At 38.8% G+C, this 11176-nt stretch overlaps 1 pseudogene; it reads left to right on the forward strand.

Annotated features, from left to right (window-relative positions):
• Positions 1-1063: 1063 nt before the first annotated feature.
• On the forward strand, positions 1064-1743 carry LOC100470216 (annotated as a pseudogene).
• The last annotated feature ends 9433 nt before the right edge of the window (positions 1744-11176 follow it).

Genomic DNA, 11176 nt, shown 5'->3' on the forward strand with positions numbered 1-11176 from the left:
TAATCTTCAGAATCTGTAAATATGTTTGGTTACTTGGCAAAGGGGAGTTAAGCTTGCAGATTGGTGTTAAGGTTGCTAATGAGCTACCATTAAGACAAGGAGATTATCTTGGATTATTCTCATGGACCTAGAGTAAACACAAGCATCCTTAAAAGTGGAAGCTGGAATTGAAAGAGAAATACAGAGGATGACAGTATGAAAAGGATTCTGCCTAATATTGCTGGCTTTAAAGATGGGAGAAAAAAGCCCATGAGCTGAGGAAAGTAGGCAGCCTCCATAAACTGGAAAAAATAAGGAAATATGTTCTCCCCTAAAGCCTCCAGAAAGGAACATAGTTCTGCTGACATCCATCCAGATGGCCACCTGAGATCTAAGCTACAAAATGGTAAAAAAATAAATTTGTATTATTTAAAAATCACCAAGTTTGTGGCAGTTTGACACAACAGAAACAGAAAGCTAATACAGATTTTGGTCCTCAGAGTAGGGTGTTACTGTAACAATACCTAAATATATGGAAGTGGCTTTAGAATTGGGTAGTGGCAGAGGCTGAAAGAATTTTGAGGAGCATGATAGAAAAAGCCTAGAGTGATGTAAGGAGACCTTTAGTAGAAATATGGATAATAATGATTCTTTTAGTAAGGACACAGAAGGAGGTTAGAGAAGACATGTATCACTTTGAAGAATCCCTAAATCATAAGCACAGTGCTGGTAGAAATAGTATGGACATTAACGGTGCTGCTGGTGAGAACTTAGAAGAAAATGAGCAACATATTATTGGCAATTTTCATCTCCTTTATTCTTTTTCTCATGTGTAGAATTTCATCCTCTTGGTAGAATACAACATATTCCTGAGTTTTGGTTGGTCATTAAAAGGGGAGAAGGGGTGAATGAGGGTTGTTCGATTAATTCTGCTTCCTCAAGTTTCAGTTTTTCTGTTTGTCTTGTTATTTTCTTCCTTTGTTGACTTTCCTCAATTGTCTGGGAAAGAAAATCCTTGGAATGGAGTGGCAGACAGCTTAGCAGACCTGTGGCCTGAGGTTTAAAGTGGTTCAGTCTCCGTCAGATGGCTGGAGACACTTCTGGAAACAAGAGCACAGTGGCTGCCCAAGGAGAACCCCAAGTCCAGTTCAAACTTGTATTGGTTGGCAATGGTACTGAAAAAAACTACATTCGTGAAGCATCAGCTGACTGGTGAATTTGAAAGGAAGTATGTAGCCACCTTAGTGTTGAGGTCCATCCCCTTGTGTTCTGTACCAACAAAGGACCTATGAAGTCCCTGGTATGGGATACAGCTGGTCAGGAGAAATTTGGTGGGCTGAGAGATGGCTATGACATCCAAGCCTGGTATGCCATTATGATGTTTGATGTAACATGACAGATTACTCACAAAAATGTGCCTAACTGGCATAGAGATCTGGTACAAGTACGTGAAAACATCCCCATTGTGCTGTGTGGCAACAAAGTAAACACTAAGGACAGGAAGAGTAAGGCAAAATCTACTGTCTTCCACCAAAAGACGAACCTTCAGTACTATGATATTTCTGCCAAAAATCATTACAGCTTTGAAAAGACTTTCCTGTGGCTTGCTGGAAAACTAATCGGAGACCCTAACTTGGAGTTTGTCACCATGCCTGCTCCTGCCCCCCAGAGGCGGTCGTGGAGCCAGCTTTGGTAGCACAGTGTGGGCATGATCTAGAGGCTGCTCAGACCCCTGCTCTCCCAGCTGGGCATGATGACCTGTGACAAAGTGCAGCTGGAGCCCAGCGTCAGAAGTCTAGGGTTATAGGCAACTGTCCTGTGATGTCAGTGGTGCAGCGTGTTTGCCATTTTATTCTGTAGCTGAGCAGGACATGTGCTTCACCGTTGGGATGCTGAAGGAGATGGACGGGCTTTGGAGTGAATATGGCTGCCCAAGGAGAACCCCAAGTACCTTCATTTTTTGGACCTGCATATTTAGCTGTTTTGGAATACAGTTGTTTGCTTCCTGAGTTTCAAATAGAAGACTGCTATAGTCACATTTAAAAAAAAATGGTTCAAAGAACATTTTGAGGTGCTAGGAATTTATTATCAATTTAATAAAGGAATGTTAGAGTCAGTTGGTTAGATTATCTACCAAACTGGTTGGTGTTTTATCTTTGGGGTTATCTTTTCCACTGGGCAGGAACAATTTGCTTATCTACTAGACAAAAAACTACAGGATAATATGTACTTAATATGTGACTTCATTGAGCCTATAATCTATGATCAATTGTCTTAATGCTGTCTAGCTTCACTTCTCTTTTTAAAAGTAAACTTTTCCTCATCAATTCTTTGGTCACTAAGAAGTACAGTTCTTATATAAAAGGCAGGGTAAATCCTGGGTTCTTTTCCTTTATCACCTGCATTAAAACAATGAGCTTCTTAAAAAATAAATCATGATGAACTCATGGATTTTAACATATCTGATGTGTTTCAACCCATTGTAAGTGTGATCTGTATTATCCATGTACTTTTTAAAATAAATGGAAGCATACTAAACATATTTTTGAAAGAGATTAAAAAAGAAAAAGCTAGCAAAAGATTAATGTGAAAAGAACCAATGCAAATTGGTTGGTAAAAGGGATCGTCCAAATCTTCAGTGTGCTTGTGGAAACTATAATCCTATGGAGAAATGGATATCATGTAAACCATAATAAACAGAGATAATATTATGAAGAGGATAATCAGGAAATCTCAGGTCTTCTCTCAAATTTCACAGTAAAATTAAATGCAATCATGGTGTTGTCCTAGAAAATTGCATCCTTAACACTTGAACAGAATCAAAACCTTCACATATGACTGTGAATACCAATTTTTTGATTAGTCACTTCGGCACTTGTGTGTAGATTATTAAAATTAGTATCATACAGTAAATATAAATTTCCTTTTATACATAACATGATTCCTGTTAGCTTTCTAACTCAAGTCCCTTAGGAAGAGACTTCACTAATCTAGCATTGAATTAGGTTTTGAAGCCAATCTTTTACACAGCAATAGCTCATTTGGCAAAATAATTTAATTACAAAAATGTGACACACATGAGCATGTTTGTAATGATTAATGAATCACTTCATAAGAAGTGAATTTCCAATGAGCTGAAAAATTTATGTATCAATTAAAACTCAAGAAAAAAGTTTATTGAATATTTTTACTGAGCTAATTAATCACTAGTTATTTTTAAATAAATATTTTTAATGACGTGGAAAGTTAAGTATTTTAAAGCCATACACAACAATCTACGGTTGCTATCCTTACCTGAAATTCTTCTCTAAATTAATTGCAATAACTGCAAATATGTTTCCCAAACTCATGCGGGCCTCCAAGCTGCCTTTCTTGTTCCTTTTTAATTGTTTGGGATGAGCTGATAGGCACCACCCCATCCCCCTTAGACCATTAAATCCATGAGTTTTTCCTGTTGGAGTCACTGAGTTGACTTTCCTTGGTGGTTGTTTCCCTGTTGCAGAAACTTCTATTTCTTTGGGGTAAATAAGTTTAACTTTTTTTCCTGACACTTGAATTCTTTGGGGGAAATAGTGTAGATGACACTGGACAGGATGTTAAGCTGTGAAATGCATATGTGTCTAAATACAAGCGCTCTAAGAGGGTCACAGCGAGTCTCAGGTGACCAAGGACAGCTGAAATGCATGTAATTGAAATGCATTACTTGTGGGACATAGTTTTAATACGTCTCTTTGAGATCATCTTTAATCCATGTAGCAAAAACTTCCATGTTTACATACATATGTGTCTATTTAAAATGTAGTGATTTACACTAAAAGCCAGCATTGGTCTATCACCTTACAGAGTAGTCAGGCCATTCTTACTCTACAGATTCTTCACTTGGATTCAGGAATATCACAGTTTTTTGGAAAGCCTTTCACCTCTTGCATAATTCCTTCTCACTTTCTTTTTCAGATTCCTCGTTTACGAATCTCTCAGTATCAGGCTGATCCAGGACTCAGCCTTTGAGTCTAGACAGGAAAGAGAACAGACTCAGTTCTTTTCTAGACTCAATCCCTTAGTGATCTCATCCTACATCAAGGTGCAAAATCCATCTCTACACAGGTAACGTTCAATTTTATATCTCTAACTCAAGTATAGAGGCATGAAGGCAACTCCATTATTCCAGGTTCTCAGGCCACAAATATAGGCATCCCCTAGATGTTTTTACACCTCACCCCACATTGCATTCAGTAGTAAACTGAATCAGCTCTGATTTCAAAATGTCCATAATTCAAACACTTATTACCACTCCACCGCTATCAACCTGGACCACGTCATCAGCATATCTCCCCAGAATATGGCACGACCTCCTACCTGGTACATCAGGCAATTCCAGGCAGAAAACAGATGACAAGCATGAATAATTAAGAAGGATTTAGTAAAGGAACTACCTACAAAGGCCAAGGAGTTGTTGCAGAAAATCAGAGAAGCAGCTACATGGAGAGAGGCACTGGCAGGAACTATGGCCCTGGTGGATAGACACGAACAATTACTGGGGAACTGAAACAGTGGGAGAAGAGGGTAATAAAGAAATCTTGCTCTTCTCCCATTCACCCCCGTGTCTCTCAGTAGTTGAACCCAATGCAAGCCAGAGTCAAAGAAGCCAATTAGTGGTTACTACAGGCCATACAGGTTACCCCTGTGGGGCACAGGGCAGCACGAGAAGGCTGGAGAGTGACATCACTATTCTCCCTTCCTCCTGCCCTTGCTTTTTATCCCCCCAGCACACAGCCAGAAGAGTTCTGTGAAAACAAGACAGACCTTGTCAGATGCTTGTGCCAAGCTCCCAATGATTTTCTACAGCACCTTAAATGTCTACAAGGCCTATGTGGCCCCACCTCCAATGGTCTTCCATTTTGATGGCCTCATCTCTCATTCTTTTATGCAATTTTGAGCAACACCACTCTCCTTGCGGTTTCTTGAACCTTCCAGGCACACACTTGCTTCAGGGCCATTATAGTTTACTTCTGTTGGCTTGCACTCCCTTCCTCTGGTATACCGTGTGACTCACTTCAGGATGTACTCAGACATCACCCTCTCTGCACAGGCGTTCCTGGCCATCTGGCTAATGTTTTGACAGCCCCTCACATGAAGTCCTGACTCACTTTTCTCCGCAGAAAAATTTTATTTTCGATCCTACTTCCACCTTCCATTATATTTTACATTAGATGTCACTTAAACAATATATTTACTTTAATCTGAGCTCCATGAGGATAGGGATTGTTTTTCTCTCTGCTTCCCTGATGTTTTCCCAATTTCTAGATCAGGGCTGATGCAAGTAGACGCTTAATAGATGTTTACCAAATGAATAAAACCAAAAAAAAGGCTATCACCCTTCTTTTCCTAAGTATTTTCCTATCATACAATATTTGAAATCCTGTGAGTGTGACAGGGTGTTAACTGGTGTTACACCCGCACTTAAACACCCCATGCACCCTGCCCTCCACCTCACATCTGTGATGACCTGCAAGGCGGGCTGCACTTGTAGCACCGTAGCCTGTTTACCCAGAGGAGTCAGACACTCAAACACACAGTAGCAGCAGAAGGAAAGCTTGCCCTCACCACACAATTCCAATTAGTAGTGCTGAGAGTTGTAATATCCTCAGGAAGGAGAACAGGCCCTTCGCAATTTAAATTCTGAGCATACAGCCAACGGTAAACTGCAGGAAAGCATATCTGATGTGGGTGGTGATATAAAGGAGAATTAATGGGGAAAACTGCATTCTCACACTTCAAACATTATCATGTGCTGTGGGGACTTCCACTCTATCAGCAGCAGAGTACAAAACAAGTTACAGTGACTGGCATGCTGGTCTGTCTCTATTTAGCAACCTGATTAGCCTCCCCTTTGGCAGATGATCATGTCATTTGTTTATCTTCAAAATGCTATATTGTAAATGCTGCTTAAATAAATTAAATTTACTTCAATTTAAAAACATAAGGAAGAGTGATGATGACCTAAACATGGTATTTAGGCTAAAGCAAAATTCCTTCTGCCTTCTTTCCCCATCTGCACGATACTAAAAAACACACAAAGAAAGATTAGATGTCCTCAAATAATATTAGGATAGAAGAGTAAAATATTTCAGCGTACAACATCTCATGTTGAAAATGTATCTATTGAAAATATAATTGCCTTCAAAACTAAAATGTGCTTAAATCAGATGTTGAGAGTAAACCCACGTTTTAAATATATCGGCTAATTACTACAATAAAACTATACAGGAGACTTCTGATTACAGAAAAAAAGGTACACAATTTAGTGCTCCCTTATCAAATAATCAAACACAGGTTCCAAAAAGTAATTGGGTTTATATTTGTTCATGTTTCCAATAAATCCCTATATTAATTCTTGATTTCCTAACTCCTCTCCTCCTATTTATCAGTGTAATCCACCTTTTTGATCTCTAAGTAGAGCTCCTTCAGTCCTGAGAGTGGAAAAACAGAACACCCTGTACATTTCTGAATTGCCAAAAGGAAATATAAAACCCTAAATGGATCTGCTATGTGAAAGAAAGAAAACATCCAGACCTAGCCAAGATCAGACTACCTATTTGAATATATAAATTAACTGAGAAACACCAAAGCTAAAAAATGTGTCAGTAATTTCAGGGTCTCTCTCTCTCTCTCTCTCTTTCACACACACACACACACACACACGAATATATTAGAGGACATAAAACTTAAGATCCTCGTGAGAAGCAAATAAATCACAATCTTTCTCTGAAATGCATGCATGAAAATGTTTAGGTGATCAAAGCATCAAAGTTTCCCCAGCTAGAACACATTTGACATGTATTAACTTGAATCTGATAAGAAACAACCCAATAAAGAGAATCTATTTAGAGTCCAAATGTTCACTGGCACGCAGCCCAGCTTAACAGCACACTGTCCTTGCTTCCTGGGCTAGCTGCTCAGTAGTCCAGTCCGCCTAGGCCCTCTCCCTCCTCACCTCGCTAGCTCCCAGCACAGAAAAATCAGTAGCATCTCAAGAAACTTCCCAACTCTCTTCCTTTTTTGCTGCTACTTTATGGTCACCTTGCCCCTCTTTTAGGTGCTTAAATGCAGCACTTTGGGGCTAAGAATGACTTGTTTTGTGTCCCGGTTCTACCGCTTATTAGCTGCATGTCCCTGCTTCCTCCTCGGCAGATGGGAGCGCTTGTCCTGTTTCAATGAAAGGACACATGTACTGAGTCTGACACACGACTAGTGTTCAAGCGATTCCCAGATGTGAACTGTGAAAGGGGAATCACGTGACTTTTGGGTCTTACCCAACAACAAGCTTCACTGAATCGTAGTGAAGTAAACACATGACAAACAGCATTCATTCATCTCTGGGGGACCTCAAGCTATCCTTTGCAATTTCCCAAAAGTCCCTTTTTCAACACTGGGACATGCTTCAGTTTCAGAGTAACAGTTCAATACTGCCCATCAGCACTACTACTCAAGTCAGCTCTGAAAAAGCCATTTTGTCTTGGAGTTTCTTCCATTTTAGAGTTGGCTTGTCACTCAGAGGACTTCCATTCTCCAGCTGGCTCAGCCCCATGAGGACGTGCGACTGTCCAGTGTGTGCCTCTTCCTGGCCTTCTGGCCTGCTGTTCCCAGTTCCTCCTGCTGGCACCAGCCACGTGAGACTCTCTGCCTTCCTTTTCCTAAGTCCCCACATTCAAGCCATGCCTCATAGCAGATATGTCCGCTTATTGCCCCTGGAGCCGAAAGAGAGAGGATTGGAGGAGGTTTTGATCCACGTGATGTTCCTACAGCAGCCAGTTACCTCGTCAGTTGCCCAAAGGCACCTGGGCCGCATTTCCGCCATTTCCACATTTGGAGCACATTGCAATTTGCTCCCACACTTTGAACCAGCCTTCCTCTTGTTACATCTCGACAGCTGTTTCCTTCTTCAAATGACTTCGCATGTGTTTCATGTTCCAAAATTTCCTCGTAGCTTTATAACAACCAAAGGCAATCTTATTTTTTCAGTTTTGTTATTGATTCATAAACATAATTACATAATAGATACAGGTGGGAAGGGGAACATACTGGACATGTATCTATATCTATATAATTGCATTTTCTGAGGATTTTGGTAGCTGACAGGGAGATGATACCATAAAAATATTTGAGTCTACTGAGCTTCACAACATGCCAGGCCCATAGAAAGACCGCCTGTATTTCTGGGAAATGAAAAATCGTAAGTTGAATAAAGCAATCTTAAACGGAACCCCATTAACAAAAGATTTTTAAAGGTGGTTCAAAACATGGATTTGATTTCAATTTCTGAAGCATGCTAAAAATAAGCAAAGCTCCTGTGTCTCTAGACTACAATCACAGTTCTTTCTTCAAGCAGAATAGACTCTATAAAGTGCCATGATAATGCAAATAATTTTTTAAATGTATCGTGATAGAGAAATATCAGAGAAAGCGAGACTGTCATTGGCAGCACTCTGACTGAGACAACCATTTCCAGGCATTGCTAATCCATTCTTTACATACATTCATAAACTTAGGCTACATTCTAAGATTGGCAGCAGAGTTAGGGACAATTATTACAATTTCTGTCCAAAATGTTTGATCATATCAATTACGATAGGCTTTCTAGATGGACAACTGATCAATACAAATCTCAGAGTATTCCTTATTCTAAGAAGACCACCCTAAACAAACAAACAAACAAAACAAAAGACAAAAACCTGAAAGCCTCAACCAATGTGTCATGGAGGGGCACCTGGGTGGTGCAGTCGGTTAAACATCTGACTCGATTTCGGCTCAGGTTGTGATTTCAGGATCATGAGGTCAAGCCCAATGTTGCACAGTGCAGAGTCTGCTTAAGACTCTCTCTGGGGCGCCTGGGTGGCACAGCGGTTAAGCGTCTGCCTTCAGCTCAGGGCGTGATCCCGGCGTTGGGATCGAGCCCCACGTCAGGCTCCTCAGCTGTGAGCCTGCTTCTTCCTCTCCCACTCCCCCTGCTTGTGTTCCCTCTCTCCGCTGGCTGTCTCTATCTCTGTCTAATAAATAAATAAAAAATCTTTAAAAAAAAAAAAAAGACTCTCTCTGCACCTCCCCTTCCTTCTCTCTCTCTCTCTCAAATAAACAAATAAATCTTTTAAAAAAACGTTTCATGGAACCCATACACTCCATAGCAAAAAGCAAATATTCTTATTAAAAAATGGGCAAAGGACTTCTTTTCCAAAGAAGACATAAAAACGGCCAACAAGTACTTAAAAAGGTGTTGAACACCACTAATCATCAGGAAAATGCAAATCAAAACCACGATGGGATACAACTTCATACCCGTTAGGATGACTCTTGTCAAAAAGACACAAAGTAACAAATGCTGGCAAGGATGTGGAGAAAAGGAACCCTGGTGCGCTGTTGGTGGGATTGTAAACTGATGCAGTTTATGGAAAACATTATGTTAGTTTCTTAGAAATTAAGAATAAAACTACTATAGATCCATTTTTATATATCTAAAGGAAATGAAACCAGTATCCAAAAAGATATCCATTCTCCCAGTTCATAGCAGCATTATTTACAATAGCCAAGGGATGGAAACAACCTGAGTGTCCACAGATGGATGAATGGAATAGAAAAAAAATTATATATATATATTGTGTATACACACACATATATATATTTATATATTTATACATAATTTCTGGATTATATTATATATAATATAGTGCATATATTATATATATTATATATTGTCTACATATTATATATATATATTATATATATTATTCAATCTTTAAAGGGGAGGAAATCTGTCATTTGCAACAACATTGATGAACCTGGAGGGCATTATACTAAGTAAAATAAGCCAGATAGAGAAAGATAGATACAGCATGGTATCACTTGTATGTAGAATCTTTAAAAAAAAGAAAAGTAGAACTCATGGAAACAGAATAGAAAAGTGGTGTGGTTGCCAGGGGCTGGGAGTTGGCAGGTGTGGGGACAGAGAGAATAGAGAGAGATTTGTACAAGGGTTCAAACTTTTAGTTATAAGGTGAACAAGATTGAAGATGTAAAATATGATTGTATATAGCTTTAATTAATTACTACTAATTTTTAATATAAATAATCATCTATAAGTTAATGAAGTATAGGTTTCTAATTTCTGTCCCTCTCTCAAACAAAACACAAGATTAAGCATACTTTGTTCATTGAGCATTTTCATGCCAATATAATTTATTCTGGTCTGGATTTTTAGTTCCACCATTTTTAGGCTCCCAAGGTTATTGTAATTAACAGCTACTGTAATTAACTGACATTTTTAAATTAATTTTTGAGTTCACACATTTCCCATACTTTTCCTGTGTCCAGTATTTCTGCTAGTGAAAAATCTTTAAACTTTTAATCTTCAGATAGCTAGAAATGTCTCTATTTTAACTTAATTCTTTTTTTAAGATTTTATTTATTTATTAGAGAGAGAGAGCACCCGCACACACAAGTGGGGGGAGGGGTAGAGGGAGAGGGAGAAGCAGACTGCCGACTGAATAGGGAGCCCCATGCAGGACTTCAACCTAAGACCCCGGGATCATGACCTGAGCTGAAGGCAGACACTTAACTGACTGTGTCACTCAGGCACTCTATTTTAACTTAATATTGAATTCAAGTTTATTTAAGTATAAAATGAGAGATTTACAATTTTTAATCATGTATAATATCATTCCCTGTTTTCTTTTCACATTTATTTTATAAAGACGTCCGTTCTAATTGTCATTTCTGTATAGATAACTACCTTTTCTGTGTGATAACTTTGAAGTTTTCTTTTTCTTCATTCTTGGTATTATTAATTGCCTACTTTTATGTTCCAAACGTTTTCATATTTTTTTATCTTAATCCATATAAGAGACCTCTGTGCTTTTAGAAATATTCTACAACTCCATTAAAATCTGTCTTGTTGAACATTTATATTTATTTATTCTGCCTGTAACTTAAAATGTGCTTTTTTCCCTAAGAACTTGGGTCTTTCTTGAATTCTTGAAAAGCCTCTTACTCTCTTCCCTTAATGTTTTTATTTTTATCAAACTTATGCAGCCACTTAGTTTAAAAGAGTCTTATGATTATACAAAGTTTCCCGTGAAAAGTAGCAGTTGCCATCACTGCCCTCACATACCCTCCTTTTCAAAGAAAGCAACCTTCCCCCTCTTTT

The sequence above is a fragment of the Ailuropoda melanoleuca genome, chromosome 7, assembly GCF_002007445.2.
Source record: "Ailuropoda melanoleuca isolate Jingjing chromosome 7, ASM200744v2, whole genome shotgun sequence".
NCBI classification, from domain to species: Eukaryota; Metazoa; Chordata; class Mammalia; order Carnivora; family Ursidae; genus Ailuropoda; species Ailuropoda melanoleuca.